We start from the raw sequence: 18,648 nt of genomic DNA on the forward strand, positions 1-18,648 counted from the left end.
GGTCAATGACTTCCCTTGAGCCCTTAACTCCATCTCTTTCTACCTTTCCAAGGATTTTACAACATTACCTACAATCCCTCTTACTTTGATGCAACCCCTCCCTGTCCACAGTCCATTTCCAGGAGTTCTAAACATCTAAATATTCTCAAATTCTCACATATAATAATGCATATGTATACGTGTTCATGTACATATACACACATACATATAGACACCCATATCCTATTTAAGATACATACATGTACCCACCTGTTCAATGCCCTCACTACTTCTCTGACATTCTCTTACCAAGGTCACAGATGTCTGGTTTTACTAAATCCGAGGGACACTCTGACCTTCAGTTTTGACACTGCTGCATCTGACACCGGAACAGCTCCTCCTCCTCCTCAGGGAACGCTCTTGTCCTGGGCTGCTCGCCATTTCTCCTTCCTGCTCTCCTTCTTCCTCTGGCTGCTCCCTTGCACTTTCCCTCCTGGGCTCAGCCTTGCCTACTCACCTCCCCTCGTCCTGTCCCTCAAGCCTAACCCTCAAGCCTCTTCTCTCCTTGCGCTGCAGATTCTGGGACATGCCACCCTGTCCATCCCGTCAGTGACCTCTACAGCCTGATGTCTCAGGCTGCTGGCAAGTCCCAGCTCCATCCAAATCTGCTCCTAAGCTCTAGACTTGAAAGTGTGCTCCCTGCTCATCATTTGCCGGTGGCTTTTCCGTGAGTCCCCCAACTATACATTGGGACATGGAACTAAATTCTCTCTGCCTCTTGTTCTTACCTGCATGAAAGCCACGATCGACTCCCCGTTGAGCTCCAGGAAGCTTCCCAGGAGATGACCTGCTGAGCAGGCGGAGCCACTGACTACAACTGGGCAGTAGTTTGATTTTGCTGCCACCGGGCGCTCCTGCTTTGGGCTCCCCTCCAAGCACCTCAGACACACTCAGGCACACTTCGTGACTTGGGATCACTCTTCAGTGACGAAAGCAATCACATTGAACACTCTGTGGCTCACTTCCACGTATTTGAAAGTTAATCAACTCCCCACCCCGTTAAATCTCCCTGCCCCAGATCAGGTCTGACCTGTAGACCAGAGATCCAGCCACTGGAGAGGGACGAGTGTGGTCATTTGCTCTCTCTTCACTTTGTCCTCTTCTCTAGCTTCTGTCTCCACCTCTTCACCCAGGACCAGTGCCTGTGGGTCACCATGTACCTCTAGGCCAGTCACCCCTGGCACTTGGTCTCAATTTCTTCACAGAATTGAGGGTTGCAGGAGATGATGCCTAATGTCCTACCAGACCATAAATTCCCAGGTCCTCAAGTGGTTTTCTTTCTTACCAATACCAACTCATTCATGCAAATTACTTGATAATTTACCTTGATAATTTTTGAACTTGTAAATCTCCTGTTTATTTACACACTTAAAAAAAAAAAAAAAAAAAAAAAACTCATGGCTCCATTCTGCATGTTTTTAAGTAAAAGCAAGATGTGAGGAGACTGTGGCACTAGGGTTGGTTTCCAGAGTGAAGTGTCTTGTTAACGTCCTCCCCTCTCCCAACATCACTGGGGCTAATGCAGTATTTTTCATTGCATGTCACAAAGGGGGTCACATCTGTTTTTCTTAGACCACTATCACACTCCATGTAGGGAAGTGTACAGCCTTGAGGTGTCCTTGGTAGGAAGTGCTTCATTTACCCCTGAAATGGTGACCCACGGCTGCGTCTAAACGTTGTTTTCCTTTTCAAAATGTCCTGACTGCCGTGTGATAGTTGGGTTATTTTGAAACCATCCTCTTGTCTTATAATATATTTATGCTTTGGGATTACGAATAGGAGAGTGATGTTGTTGATCAAACTTCTGTCAGAATTTGTATGGTTTCAAATAAAACTCTTGATATCACAAGTGTTTTCTCTAATATCTTAAATCACAACCTTCGGTGGGGGAAATGCGTTTCATTCAAGATGACAGGAAATCACAAATTATACATCGGTGTGCACGTGTCTGTGAGAAAGTCTTATTTTAATGTAAAAAAGTCTTATTTTAACAGAAATAACGCATGGACACAATTTTAAAGGAAAAATAGCAGTCTTGTACTCCATTCCTCTCTGCAAATTGAAGATTCCCAGGGATGAAATATTTCAAGTCTTTTAGTTATTCTTCTGGCATTTAATTCAATATTTCTAAGTCACATCCTTACACCCCTCCTTCCCACAGTTCAGTTTCACACATTACCTTTTGGTTTCTGGGTTAGGGTATATGTTTGGATACTATTGAAAATAAAATGAATAGCCTTAAAATGGAAGCTAATTCTTCTTTTATAGATGGCAGAGCATCAAGTTAGAAGGACCCTTAATCACCTGATCCAAAAGGGATCACCACCATGACCACAAGCCATCCAACAGGATGGATGGGGAGAAGGGGATGGGAATTATAAACTACCATGAACTAATAGCATCACCTCAAAAATATACCAAAAAAAAAAAAAAAAAGAACAAGCCTATGTAGGAAATTAAGCCCCCTCCCATCTAACCTCCTCAGAGACGTGATTCCCACCCTAGAGCTCTTTACCAGGATCCACCTTCCTCCCCAACTCATGCCCCACATGTTCTGCTCTTGTTGCAGAACCCACCCCACATGTCTCTGTCTTCTCAGGCTTCCCACTGAGTGTGACCATCTCTACCTGATGTCTCATCTCCAGCAACAGCAGCATCATCAGGCTGCTCCGGATCCTACCTGTAAATCTGCCCCTTAGTAACAATAATCCAACCTGTTTCCATTGTTCCTAGAGCCCAGGGGTGGTAGTCACTCCTCAGTCTTACCAATTTCTGGGTTTTTCTTAGCTTTTTATTAGTTTTGAGCAGCTTAGAGGATTTAAAAAAAAAAAAACACTAAGAACAACTTAGAAGATGAAAAGTTTATTTTGTCTCACGGTTTCATAGGTCCAGCCCATGACTGGCTGACTCCATGGCTCTGGCCTGAGTGAGGCAGAACATTGTGGTGGAGGGGCGTGGTGGAGGGGCGTGGTGGAGGGGCGTGGTGGAGGGGCGTGGTGGAGGGGCGTGGTGCAGTTACCTCCCAGTAATCCATTCAAATTATTAATGCATCGAATGGTTTAATCCACTGATGACATCACAGCTCTCCTAATCCAACCTCTTCACCTCTGATCATTGCTACACTGCTTAATATGTGAGCTCCTTGGGGGACATTTTTAGGTCCAACATAGCACTTCGTGTCTCCTCTTTGGCTTTTCAACTTTTCTACCACCTGGGTCACCAAGGGTATACATTACATTTTTTGTTTTGTTTTAGTACTAAGAGTGGTTCCTGTTTTCTTAGCTGGATCTTATGTTAGTATTTTTCATAGTTTTCATAACAAATCTGTCATGTCAGAAGTATATAGATCAAAAGTCTGGTGAACTTGGAATTTCAAGTCTCACAAGATTGAAATCAAGTTGTCACCTGGGTCATATATCTTTCCGGAGACAAAGGGAGAAAGTGTGCCCAGAGACCTCAGTGTCATTGGCAGGATTTAGTTCCCCATGCCCCTGTTGACTGTCATCCACATTCTGATCTCAACTGCTGAAGGCCACCTGCATTCCTTGATTCTGGCCCTCATTTTACATCTTGAAAGCCAGCAACAGTGGGTCAAGTCCTCACCATACCACATCTCCCATACCATGGGCCTCCTCCTTTTATGCCATTTCTCCTTACTGACTCGGATTTCGAGCGCCCATGTGATTATAATGAGGCTACCTGGATAACCTAGAATAATCTACCTTCATGTTTACTCATTATCAACCTTAATTCCAACTGCCAAGTCCTTTTTGCCATAACATTCACAGACCTAATGCCAGAAAGAAAAGATCATGGAAGACAAAATTGTGCCAACCATGGTTTGTTGTCAGCTTTCCATCACTGTGACAAAAATACCTGAGATAAATCATCTTAAAGAATGAAAGGTTTATTTTAAGTCTATACTCACTTGGCCTGGTTGTTTTTAGGTGAGGCAGAACATCATAGCAGTGAGCACACAGCAAGTGAAGTTGTTCAGCTAATGTGGGGTTGTGGGGAGAGCAGAGAGAGAGACTAAGGCCTGGGAAGGGACCTATCTTTAAAGGTCATGCCACCAGTGAACTCAATTCCTTCCACCAGTCCCCATCTCTCAACAGTTCCACTAGCTCCAAATAGTTCTATCTGCAGGGGACCATTAATACACGAGTCTTTGGGGAACACTTGAGATCCAAACCGTATCACATAGGCCTTGCATGGTTCCTAGAAACTTCTGGTTCTTGCTCAATTGAGGGTGGCTTATCTCATCATGGGTGATTCCTGAAAAGACCTGTTGTGAAAAGGAAATTACTCTGGAGATACAGGCTCAAGTCCTGCATTATTCTCCCAGTCCCTTGGAAACCCCAAGGCAGTGGTTCAAGATCCCCATAAAGCCAGTAGCGAGGGTCACCTAAGTGAGTAGGACTGCATAGCTCCTTCCTTTTCTAAACCTTTATGTCATTGCCCAAGGTCAATTAATGACAGGGAAATGAACGTTATATTCGGTCATTCATTTATCCACAAGCACTTGCAGAGCTACACCAGGTAACTTGGGAAACAAAAGTGAAATAAACCTTGTCCTCCCACCTTGTCCTGCAAAGATTCCTGTTTGCTCTCTAGGACACAAATACAATAAACCTGCTTACATGCTTGATGCTGCATCCGTGAAATCTCCCACCATTTTTACCCAGAAGCTTGATTTGCTCTAGGACTATCTGCTGTCAGCGTGATGGGACCTGATTCAAACCAAGGCTGCGCATCCTTAGGCAGTTCACGTAATAACAGTTCTTACCTTATAGGGTTGTTGTGAGCAGGATTGAATGGTTACATGAAAATCACTTGGAACTGGTTTATAATGAGCTTTTAAGAAGTGATAGCAGTCATTGCTGTGATTAATTAACCTCCTTGAGCCTCAGTGTTATCACATATAAAATGGAAATAATAGCAAACAGCTCATGGAGTGACGAGGATTAAATGAGATAGTGTGTATACCCCACACGTGGGGTACAGGTTGCACATTGCCTCAACAACCTCGATGACAGGCACATTAACTATGTAGCTTATACATAACTAATGTAGGGTGTATATATCAGTAGAACACTGTTGGGGGGAGGGGTCTTTGGTAGAAAGACATATAGCAGAGATTAGGATTTTTGTAAAGGTTTGGCCTTTCTTATCCTCATTTCCTCATGAAAAATACATTGCTAACATGAGGTCCTAGAACTCAGAATTCTCTATTGCTTTAGACATGAAACCCAAAAAATAGATTTTCCTCTGTTGATTTTTTTTTAATTAGCTAGAGAATTAAGCCATTCTCTGGAATATAATCTAACAAAACAGAGGATTTGTGAATCTCCTTCAACATGAAGCATTAGAAATCAGTCTCATTGCTCATTTATTTTTCCTTTTGCTGATAAAGCTGGTCTCCCTGGGAAGATCTTTGGTAAACCAAAGGTGAGAGAAGAAACCTGAGGCCAGGTCAGATCCAGAGAGGCTCCTGACCAAGCGAGATGGCTTCCCTCTTGTGCATAGCTGCTGCCCAGGGTGGCATCAGCAAGCTGACACTGTCAGAAGACACAGAATGAGATTAAGACCCCAAGACAGTGGTAGAAGGATGGACTTCTGTTTAACATTCTCCACTATCCAAGAAGCAGCACCTACCCTCGAGCTGTCTCTCCATGTTAGGTACTGGCGGATCTCATGTCACGGAAGGCCATGGAACCACCTGCCTTGTCAGCACTAGGGGGTCCAGGAAGAGGGGTGCTAGCCTGACCTGGAACCAACCAACAGCCAGGCCAGGCTAGGGCAGGAAGGGAGGGTCTGTGTGACAGAGGGAAGCCAGCACCCCTAAAGCAGGAGCATGTCTTTACCCACCTTCATGGCTGATGAAGGTTCATCTTGTTCACGTAACAGACATTAACCAAGAGTCTATGTGGGCCAGTGCTTGCCAGGATCTACACCCTTGGGATGGATCTATTCATGGTCTTCAGGGTCCAGTCAGTGATAGCAGCTGGAAGAATGGGGTTTGTACTAGGAGTGGCTATCACGGGGACGTGAAATCTTGACCTTAGGAATAATGGAAGGTGAAGCAAAAGTTCAATTGTAATTCAAAAGAAAACAAAGGCTAAAAAAAAAGGAGAAGAAAGCAGAGGCTTTCTTCTATGTGGGTCTACTATATTGTCAAGATTTTTCTCCAAGAACTACTTCGGATCAGGACAGTGTCTTTCAGTCTAAGAAAACCCCAGGGTAATTTTGGGGTAATTCAGCCATCTTGAGTGGATATAAGGTCCTCAAGAAGCAGAGGGGTCTGAGAGATGCAGTTCCCGCAATTACTGTCAATGGATTTTTTGCCAAAGCCTTAGGTTGTCCTTGATGTAGTCACTGGTATCACAGTCTTGCACACAGAGGCACCGCTTCCTGTTCTTGTCCCAGCTGGAGACCGTCTAAGATAATGCTTAGATGTTCATTATTTCGGAGTCAGACAGACTAGGGGCCTATCTCTGGTTCTGCTCTTTGTCCTTTGGCCAAGCCACTTAATCCCTCAGGGTCTCGGTGTCCTCATCTAGAAAACTACATAATGAAAACTTGCCTCCTCATGCGTGACTCTTAGTAGCGGTGTCTTTTATTCTGCAACAGGAAATGGAACAGAGAGGAGGAAGGTCTTGCTGAACATTGCATCCAGGGCAGCAAGGTGAAGACAGAAGAGGGATGATTGGAAGGTCCTGATTAATGGACTACAGAGTCTGTTTCTTGCATAGCCCTCCTGGGGACTCCCTGACACCCTGGCACAAAAGAATCAAAGAGTTATAATGTTAAAGTCCAGGCCAGGATTGGCTCCAAGAATCCTGGTGGTTGTAATTCTGAGGAGGCAGAAAGATCCTTCTCCAAAACACCACTAGAAGGTGGCTCTGTCAGGACTTTGGTTAAATTTCTGGGGCCTCTGGAGCCTGGAGATAGCACTAGGGGGAGAGAGATGCTCTTTCTCCCTCCATGTGCCCTATCACCAGATGGAATGGCTTGAGACCCAAAGCAGCACCAGGGCATCCAGGGAGAAAGATGTGACTCCAGGCATAATCTTCTATTTTCAAGGCCAAGGTCATGCAAAAGTTCAATTGTAATACAAAAGAAAAAAAAGGATAAAAAAATTAAATTTAAAAAAAAAAAAGGAGAGAAGAAAGCAGAGGCTGAAAATGGGTTTACTATATTGTCAAGATTTTTCTCCACGAACTACTTTAGAGCAGGACTGTGGTCTTTCAGTCTAAGAAAACCCCAGGGTTTGGGGGTAATTCAGGATAAACGACGTGGAGATCTTGGCCATTCCAGTAGTCTGGATATGTGGTTGCAGTAGATACTATAAATTTGTAATATCAAGGAGACTGGACCTCGTGCATGTCATCAGTAAGGAAAGGAGGTCATTGTGTGATTATCCTGAGGGGGCTGCAAGGATGGGGGCCTGAAAGAGATGATCTCTCAGGCCTTGTACACAGCTTTCACATGGTCAGGGTCCATTCAGGGATTTGTGGAGATTCTGCTGCAGTCAGGCCACTTAGAGGGACCAGTTAGCCAGCATTTGAGCTGCAATGACCAGGAAGTGGACTGACCCAGATATCTCAGGCCTGTCAAAGAATCTAGAGGAGAGAGTGCAGAGGCTGCATGGGAACCTCTGGGGGTTGGAGGGTGGCATGCAGCCTTTGCCAATAACAAGATGCAGCTGAGCATGCTCAGAGTGCTGGAGCTTAAGTTGCCCTAGCAAGTTAAGCTCATCCATCTGTTCTGAAATCTTACCTTGTACCTAAGTTATTATTTGCTCTGTGTCTAGGTCCAACTTCCTCAAATCCTCTCTCCAGATTCAAGATGCATGTGAAAATATTCAATCTACAGAAAGGAAAATCATGGTGGAGCTAAAGCTCAGATTCTGTGCTGTGCACAGCTATGCTATTAATTTTGGCATTTCAGCTTTATTCATGAACCACTTAACACTCTGTGCAGCAAGATGTTTTGGATAACTGTAATGAATTTCATATGAAGAAAACAATTTAAATATCAGTCGCATTCATATAGATTAATTAATTTCAAATATAATTTCATTTTCTTGACTTTGCATTGCTGGCTGGGTTATTACACTTTAGTGAAATTAATTCTTTTCTCATCCTTCCCTATCTGTACAGGGATTTGGACAAGATATGGCCATCTAGAACTTCCACTTCCATCAAGGGAAAATTCTAGAAGCTGTCAGGTATTGAAAGAGTTCCAAGTGAATTGGTCATTGAATGAAGAAGTTTCTGACATTGAAGGAGATTTCTGGAATGTAGAGAATTTAAATCTGAATTGAGAACCGGAGTGAGGAAAATATGAGCCCAGAATGTTAACTTTGTTGGTCTATGGTTAAGTCAGCATGCTGTCGGTGGCTCTGCTGAACAAGATATAAAGATGTAAGGGGGGAAACAAAAAACTAGCATGCATTTGTTTCTATTCTATGCCAGGCACTGTGCAGAGTACTTTGCATACATTACTTTATTTGACTTTATTCTTAAAGTTATCCTGTGTGTTCCCTCATTGATACAATTGAGCATAATAACAGTGCCTGCATCATAGATGGTGAGATAATGTGTGGAAAATCTCAATACACAGCTAGCTGTCATTTCTATGTCTGCGGCAAGTAATGACGGAGTTAATCCCCATAGTAATCCTTCGAGGTGGGTTCTACATGACTTGCTCCCAATTAAACAACCAGAAGCAGCAAACCCTGTACTCAAACCCAGATCCTGACTCCAGACCCGCTATTGCTTTTACCAATGCACCGTTAGGATGTAAAATAATGTTTTCACTCTAAATCAAGGACCAAAATATTTTCCAAAGGCATAGCCTTAAAAGGAAGGAAAACTGGATGAAGATGAAGACAAATGCTTTAAAGTAAGAAAAGTATGATTTTTAAAAATTCAGGCATCTCCACCTATTAGTAGCTGTGTGACCTTGGGCACATTCTTTAATCTCTCTGACCCATACTTAACATCATCTGGAAAATGATAAACCTCTCTGAAGTTTAATATTGCTTTAGTTAATGTAATGCTGATTCTATAATAAAGAAATCCCAAAATGTCATTAGCTTGAGGGAAAATAAAATAGCAATAAGGCAAATAGGAGGAAAGCATTGAGGGCTTTCTCCATGCAGAAAGAGTCCAGGATGATAGACTCCAGTGTATTCAGTCTAGGGCTCACAAGCCCATCTTAAGCATAGATGCCCAGCTGAGAGGATGGAGAATGCCTTGAAAGATTTTTATTGGCAAAACATAGAGGTGGTATATGTCACTTCCACCCAGATTTTATTGGTCAGAACTCAGACCCATGAGCACATCCAAATGCAGCAGAGGCCGGGGAATGTAATTAAGGTGGATTACATGGGGAAAAGAAAATGAGTTTGCTGAAGAGCTAGCCACTCTGACAATTTGGTCATCTGCATCATAAACACATGACATACTTCCAACTTTACTGATACATAGCTCATAAAGGTTGCTGACTGATTAACTTAAACAACATATAGAAAGCATTTGGCATGATGCCTGCACACGGTAGATTTGCAATAATTGCAAGCTGTTTTATTATTACATCATTAGTATATAAAGAGTACAATAAATGAGTGGAGCCTAGGGACCCGTGGCTCAGTTTATCAAAAGCATCAGTCTAACAAAAATATAATGGCAAGTCCCAGAAAGACAGCAAAGCAAGAATGGGGCAAAATAATGGGATCAAATTTCTGACACGTGACAATTTTCAATCTACAAAAAGCAAAATCATAATGGGTAAGTTCACAAATTGTCTGTGCAAAACTGTGCTATTAATTTGGGCATTTCAGCTTCCTAAACCACTTAACACCCACAGAGCACGATGTTTTGGGTATTTCTAATGAAATTTGCATAAAGAAAACAATTTATATGTCAGTCTAATTCAAATAGAATGAAGTGATAATGATCAAATTTTCCCTTACAGGGACTGGGGTTGTGGCTCAGCGGTAAAGCGCTTGCCTAGCATGTGAGAGGCACTGGGTTCGATCCTCAGCACCACATAAAAATAAATAAATAAAATAAAGGTATTGTGTCCAACTACAACTATAAAAAGGGATTAACTTACAGATCCAAGAAGCTTAGTGAACCCCGGGTTGAACAAATAAAAAGAAAATCATGCTGAGGACATAATAATCCAACAATGAAAAATCAAAGATGAAGATAAAGTTTGAAGCAACAAGAGTAAAAGGATACAGTGCAGAGTGAGAAGTCTTAAGTGGGAAGTGGTACAACACAGACTCCAAACAGATTTTGATAAATTAAGGATACCAAACAGTAACATATAATTAAGAGATGAGATGCCAATATAGGAAACAAATGGAATTTTTCTTCTAAAATTATTGAATAATTTCTCCACAAAAGGCAGGAAGTTAATAGGAGGAAAATAAAAATACAAAAGGAACAAATGAATAAGAAAGAGCAATATTATAGGCCTAAACCCAAGACCTTAGTAATACATTAAATATAAATTCACTCTAAACACTCTAATTAAAAGGCAGAGAGTATTAACTAAATTTTGAAATTGCAAAATATAAATATATGCTGCATACAAGAAATGTAATTTAAATATTAACATAAAAATAAATTGAAAATTAAAGTGGGACAAGAATATAAATCAATGAACTAATAAAACGAGAGAAAAAAAGAAAATTAACAAAGTCAAAGTTGAGTCCTTGTATATTAAGGAAATTGAGCAACCTGAGTAAAGCTAATTATGAAATAGGGCAAATCACAAATGACCTTTATCAACTAAAAGAGGAGAAAGGCATGAGCACAAATCTTACTAACACTAAAAAGGGTAATCAAGCAACTTCACTGCAAAAAAAAAAAATCTAAAACTCAGGTGAAATGGAAAAATTGCTTCAAAATACAACTTATGAAAACTAAAGTAGACCGCAAAAGAAATAGAAAACCTGAATATCCCCAAATCTTTAAAGAAAAAGAAATTCAAAGGAAGAGCCACAATGAAAACCGCAGGCACAAATTATCTTATAATTATGCCAAATGTATAAAAATGAATAAATCTCAATGTCACATAAACTCAGAAATAGAGAGAAGTGTTCCCAACTTACTACATGAGTCTGGCCTAATCCTCATACCAAAACCAGACAATGACATTAGAAGGAAAAAAGTAGCAGACCAATATCCCTCATGTACATAGGCACAAATATTATTTTGAAGCAGCAAATGAGATCACACTGATATAGAAAGAAGAAAATTTTTGATCAAATGCGGTTGACCCCCCTCAAGAATGCAAGGTTGGTTCAACATTTTCAAATCAACAAGATAAAAAAAATATGAGATTAATCTGATCACCTAAATAGATACATAAAAAGTACTTAATGCAGCACATATCACTGACAAAAATCCCTTGACAAACTAGGAATAGAAGACAGAACATTTATAAAAAAGAAAATTATATTAACAAAATATTTGATATTGAAAGAATATCTTCCTCCTAGGATGAGAAAAAGACAAGGATTTACTTCCTAGATAATTCAAAATCATACTGAAGATTTTCATGAAGTAAAGTAAAAAAAAGAAAAGGCATAATGATTAGAAAGAAAAGTATCACTATTTTTATTCACACATCCCCAAGGATGAAGGACATAGCAAATGAGTTCTGGACATCAACTCCAGCTTCTTTTAAATGAGAAAGAAATAGCTTACTTAAAGCCCTGCTATTTTTTAAAAAAAATTATGGCTACTTCAGAATTATACATAATAATGGAATTCATTATACCAAATTTGTAAATGCAGATAGCATAATTGGATCAGTTTCATTCCCCAGTACCTTCTCTTTCCCTCTTCTACTCTCTCCTCCTGATCTGATTGTTCTACTCTACTGATATCTCTTTTATATTATTATCATTATCATTATTAATAATTATTTTAATTACTGCATTTTATATTTGTATAAATAAGATTCATTGATTCCTTGAGGTGTATTCATGCAAGGACGTGACACGACTTGATAGATTTAATTCCCCAACGTTTCCCAAGCCCTTTCCTCCTCTCTTGCTCTTGATTTTCTTCCTCTATTTAATTGGTCTCCCTTCTATTTTCATGAGATCCCCTTTGTTTATGTTCCTTTCTTTTCTCCTCTCTATATTTTGCATATGAGAGAGAGAGAAAAAGAAAACAGTCGACCCTTGATCGAGTCTGGCTTATTTTACTTAGCATGATGTTCTCCAGTTGCATCCATTTACCATCCTTCTTTATGGCTGTATAAAACTCTAATTGTGTATGTGAGCCACATTTTCTTTATCCATTTGCATGTTTGTGGGCACCTTGACTGGTTCCATAACTTGGTTATTGTGAATTGTGCTGCTGTAAATATCAGTAGGGATGTATCACCATAATATGCTGAATTTAGTTCTTTTGGATAGATACCATGAATGGAATAGCTGGGTCATATGATGGTCCCATCCAAAGCTTTTGAGGCCCTTCGGAAGTGGCTGTAACTAATATGCAGTACTATCAATAATGTTTAAATGTATAAATGTACCATTCCCCCTACATCTTTGCCAGAAATTATTGTTATTTGTATTCTTGATGATTGCGGGAGTGAGATGACATTTCAGTGGTTTTGATTTGCATTTCCCTGATTGCTAAGAATGTTGAACACTTTATATATATATATATATTTGTTGGCTATTTATATTTCTTCTTTCAAGAAATGTCTGTTTAGTTCATTTGCCCATTTATTGATTGTAGCCTGTTATTTTGTTTTATCATTTATTCATAGCTAAATCTAATCCAAACCAATAAATGCAAGAGCTTTACTGTGTATGGTCCTGCTCTGAAGTATGCTAACACAAGCTAATCTCCAAGACTCTGGCTCTCTGTAACTCTCAATTAAATTTTAATATTACCAGTGGAGAATTTGTTTAGATAAGCTTGGGTCAGATATTCAGGCAGTGAGAGGTTCTTAGGTCAACTGGGGGCATGCACTCAGAAGGGATTGTATGACCCCAAGTCTCTCTCTGGCTTCCTTCCTGGTGATGTGCTCTCTAATTCCTGCATGTTTCCACTGTTGAGTGTCATTTAACCATAGACCTTTACCAGAGCTGAGCCAATGCTGGCACCCTGTTCTTAAACCTCCAGAACTGTGAGTTAAATAAGGCACTTTTTATCATAAAGTTAACCTGCCTCAGTTGCTCTGATACAGCAAAAGAAAGCAGATTGAGATGTTCCTGTACTTCTTACAGGTTCCATCTGAGTCACAATTTCTTTTAAAAATTTCTCTCTCTGTAGCTCCCAAACTCTGGATAAAGTTTTCCACAGAAGCATTCTCTACTGAGCATTGTCTTTACCTATCATAGTGCATATCACACTCTAGCATGGTTGATTTTCCAATTATCCATCTCCAGTATTAGAGTCAAAGCAAGTTTCATGCACTTTTTTAATACCCCAGGGCCCAGATAGTGCTTAGCCAAAAATATGAACTTAACAAAATATTTGTTTAATAAATGATGTTGACTCTTCAGTATGAAAACCTAACTGACTTATTGCCATTGCATAAGTGATAAAGTTGAAGCTTAAAAAGGTAAATTACTTATACTAGTTACCTTTTGGAGAAATGAGGAACATGATTTGCACCCAGGCTTCAAGGAGTCCAAAACCTGGGTTGTTCCGCTGTGCCAGAACCAGTGGTCTTGCCTCACTAGACTCTCTGTTGAGCATCTTCTATATGCCGTGTGCAATTCCATGTATCAAACAATCTTCCTTAGAATGCAATAATCTATTGAGGCAGGTGTACCAGTTTTACATATTTAAAAAAACCTATGGCTCAAAGAAGTTCAATGTCAAGGTCACATAGTTGGTCAATTGATCAATGGAACAACAAGGGTCCAGCTCTTCCCTTCCCACAGAGAAGGAAATCAGATGTGATCATGAATCAGATACCCAGCAAGCCCCCCACAGTCAGACAAGCACGTCCCAACAGCAGGATCCAAGGAGAGAGATCACCAGGTCCAAGAACATGCAACTTTTACCTGAAGTATTCTGAAAGGCTTTGTGACTCTCAAAGTCTTGCTTCCCTGTCCCCTAGGAGCAACCCTGGAATATTCTGCTGAGCTATTTACAGATCACCCAAAATATGTTTAAGGATAATTCATGTGTGCCTGTTGCAAAGTATTGCAGGAGTGATTATTTTTCCAATAGCTGGGGGAAATTCAGGAGGCAAAGAAAAGTACAATAGCTAAGGAAATCCAATGCATAGGGTGCTTAAAGTCTGTTTATAGATTAATAATTTTCCTTTTCTCTTTTCACCATTAATATCTGTTAAGTGAATGTGCATTAAAGACATTTTGCAAAGGGCAATGTCTTATTTAGATAGCGGTCTTTAGGTAATGTGCTATTTCATAAATATTTCCTTTCTGTCCTCTCTTTGTCATGGTTAAAAGAAAGGAAGATTCAGCATCACCGTTTGAAAAAAAAAAAAAAAAAAGAGCCCAGTAGCATTTCCTCAATGGTTAGCTCCTATTATGCCAAACAGTCTTCTCTTCGGGTGGTAAAATGGAACTGGCTGTTGTAAAATAATTATCCCCAAATAACAATAAGTATACTATTGTGCATCAGAGGCCTCATTGGTAAGGAATCAAATAGTGACTCAAGCTCATGCTAGAAAAGACCAAGTATCAAAGTGTAACCTAGAATCTAAGTGTCATTTATTTAGAAACTTGCCAAACCAACATAATAACATAAAAAGGAAACCATCAAACACTACCTTCAGATTGTCTTTCAAAAGAAAAGATATCTCAGGTTCATAACAAGCTCTGGGAATGCCACAGATCATGAGCACCTCAGCACAGAGGAAACGACTTCAGACTTCTGCTATAGTGTGGATCTGGAATGCTGCCCAGGTACTGAAGGCTTGACCACCAGCCTGGGAGGTGGTGGAACTCTAGGGAGGTGGAGCCTAGTGGAAGGAAGTTTGGTCATTGAGGACCTAGGTCATTGAAGAGGACATTTGGACCCCAGCTCCTTTTTGTCTCTCTGCCTCCTGGCTACCATGAGGTGAGCAGCCCACTCTGCACCATGATGTCCTGCTTCATCATAAGGCCCCAAAGCCATGGGTCAACCAAGCGTGGTTTGAAACCTCTGAAACTATGAACCAAAAACAAACCTTTCTTCCTTTAAAGTGGTTCTCTCATGTATTTTCTCACAGTGACAGAAATATGACCGGCACAATTTGAGTCAAGGAGAACTGGATTCTAGAACTTTCTCAGATGCCAACTTGCAGTGTCATGTCCCACTCTGGCCTCTTGTTTCCTCACCTGCAGATGACTTCTTGCAACCCTTGGAAATACTAAAATTCTAAATGCTAAGGGAAGAGATTGGAAGCTGAGAATAAAGGGCAGGTCTTCTCAACAAGAACAGAGGAGGTCTCCAAGGGACATGACATTCAAGAAAAATGGAAATTCACTTGCCCCAGGAAGGAATTCCAGGCATAGAGGAGTGGACATACAAAGTATGTGAGGTACAAAGGCTTATCTTAAGAAGGTCATCTAAAAGGGAAGCACCAGGAAACACAGGAAGTGATAAAAAGGAAGCCTCTAAAGAAGACTCAATTGGAACAATAGAGTCAGGAGGAGAACAGAGAGGAGAGTCAGAAAACCCCCTGGCCCTTCCTCTAATTCACTCTCCACAGAGGCTACAGATATACTTTTCTACTACCCAGTTAAAATGATATCACTTCCTTGTGCAAAATCTTTTATTGACTACCTAGTGCCCTCAGGATTAAATAATAAACAAAACAACAACAAAAATACCCCTACTACACTCCCATAATTTCTTACCCTTAATTTAAAAAATACAGATTAAAAATACAGAAGCTCTGAAATCCACAATGTTTCTATACTATCTGGCAGCAAAACTTGATCTAAACTGACATGAGACTCTTCACTTTCTTTCTTTGATGGGTATCACAAGTCAATGTCAGAAATATTAACAGGATTATTACAGGGTGCTGCCCCAGGCTCTACTGAGGATATTATATGACACGTGAAATTAATCAAAATATTACACTTCTAAAATCTGGAAAAATTTGACTACAAACACACACCAAGGTTTTTGGCTTAGAGGTTGTGCGTTTGTACTTTCTTATCATGACAACCACTGTACTCGGTAGCCAAGCACTTGGATTCCTCACTCCCACCCATCCCCACCATGCTCAGTTCTAAACATATTGAGGTCTTGCCATCACTTTATGCTATGCTATAAACCCCTCCATGGCTTTGAACAAACTTTCCCCACCTTAAAGAATATCTCCACACTACCTCCAGCCATGGGAAAAACCATGCACCTTCTGAAGTCCATTTCAAAGACTCTTTCCTCAAGGAAGCCACCCCCAGCCTGCCTTTCCCCCAGCCTTCTTCTGTATCCTGAACAAAGCTTGCTACCTCCTCTTCTGTTCCATTATCCACATATAGTGCACAGTTTAGCACGTGCCACATTTATCATGATCATCTGTTTACAGGCTGATATTCCTTCTCTAGTCTGTAGGCTCCTGACAAGCAGAGCCTGCTCTATAGACCTCTGTGGCTAGGGAATGCCTAGTGAATCAAGCTAGGCACTCAGTAAAGGGCAATCCACTGATGCTTCACTCTAAGATCAGATGAACTCAGCATCTGCATCAAGGTCATTACTAACCCTGGGCAAATGAGACTGAAAAGCAAAGGCAGAGATCGCCAACCTTTCTGTCTAGAGTATAGTAACCATCATTCTGCCCTACGTGTTCCAGTCCTGTACATCTCTCTTTCCCTCACACCGACAGGAATAACTCCACGACACAGTGCATACTGCCACAGCGTCCCCAGAACTATAGCCAAAACATTCTTCTCATCTCTGGGTCTTCCCAAATAAGGACAACAGCCAAGCTATCCTCCCACCAATGGCAGCTGAGTATGCAAATGAGACAGTCTACCCAAGGGCATGGATAGAAGAAACTCAGCTCCATTGGAGGCCACAATTCTGAGATTCCAGTATAGATGGAGCAAACCTGAGTGAGCATACAAACAATGATATTGGCATACAGCTTCAAAGCCTACAAAGCCCTTATATTTACATTTTCTCATTTAATTGAATTCTCACAATAACTTTTCATATTAAATACTGTTATTGTGCCCCATTAATAAATGCAGAAACTAAGCCTAAGAGTCAATAAACTTTAGCAGTGTGTTAGCTGGCTTTTCATCACTGTGACCAAAAGACCCAACAAGAGGAAAGAGTTTGTTTTGACCCATGGTTTCAGAGGTTCAGTCCCTGATCAGCCAACTCTATAGCTCTGGGTCCACAGTGAAACAGAATATCCTGGAAGAAGGGTGGAAGGAAAAGGCTCAGTTCATGACAGCCAGGAAGTAGAGAAAACTTGAGTGCAAAGAGCCAAGGATAATATAATCCTAATGGCATGCCCCCCATGACCTACTTCCTCCAGCCACACACTACCTGCCTACAGCTACCACCACTAATCCATTCAATTATTCATCCATGAAATGAATTAATCCACTGATGAGATTATAGCTCTCGTAATCTAGTGGTTTGAGCTCTGAACATTTCTGCATTGCTTCACACATGAGCTTTCCAAGAACAACTCATTCAAGCCATTTCAAGCAGTAAGGGTTCAAAGTTAATTTTGAGAAAAGAAGAGGAGAATAATAGCAGATTTATAAGGAGAATACTCAGATTTGAAGGAAGAGCATTGGCAAAAGAGAGGACATAATTTTTTTGGAATAGACATACTAAGGACAGGAGAGAAGGAAAAGAGGTTATAGTAGAAAGGTCCATGGCTTTGAGTCTAAGAGGGAGAAAAAAAGTAGGACTATATAAGAACTGGCACTAGCAAAAAAAAAAAAAAAAAAAAAAACCAGCAGGCCAGGGCTCAATGCCACCACACAGCTAAGTTGGTGGGACTTGGAATCCACTTCAGATTAACAGCAATACATGATTATTACAGAGTATTTAGAAAACTAGAAAAAAAATTGAATGAAAAACATCTTAGTTAAGAACATATTTCAAACCATTTCAAAGTCTCTTTCTGTAAAGTCAATCTGTGTCAATCATTTCCAGTGCATTTTTATTATATGGCTTTTTTAAGAACATGAATATTTTCTTATTTATTTCTTTCCTCCTAATCAGTGGATGAGATTGATCATTTTACTATACCTTCATCAATATTAGACATTATTATTTTATTTTAAATATCAAATAAATTGATGTAGAAATTTTAAAAAGGGGAAAGTCACACCTCACCTTTGCTTCAATTTACATTTATTTAATTACTTAAAAATGTTAACATTTTTCCCACAGCTGTTTACCATATATATCATATTTGTCTTCTGCCTATTTGTGACCTTTCTCCATTTATGTAAACACCAGGTCCTGGATTTGTATTCTTGGATTTCAATGAGTTTTATATTTATTAAAAAGAGTTGCCTTCATTTAAATTGTCTGTAACATTATCTCTAGATTGGCTGATTGCTTTTTAATATTGGTGAATTTTTTGGATACATAAAAGTTTTAAATTTTTATGTAGTCAGATATGTCAGTC

Source organism: Marmota flaviventris, chromosome 7 (genome assembly GCF_047511675.1).
Source record: "Marmota flaviventris isolate mMarFla1 chromosome 7, mMarFla1.hap1, whole genome shotgun sequence".
NCBI lineage: Eukaryota > Metazoa > Chordata > Mammalia > Rodentia > Sciuridae > Marmota > Marmota flaviventris.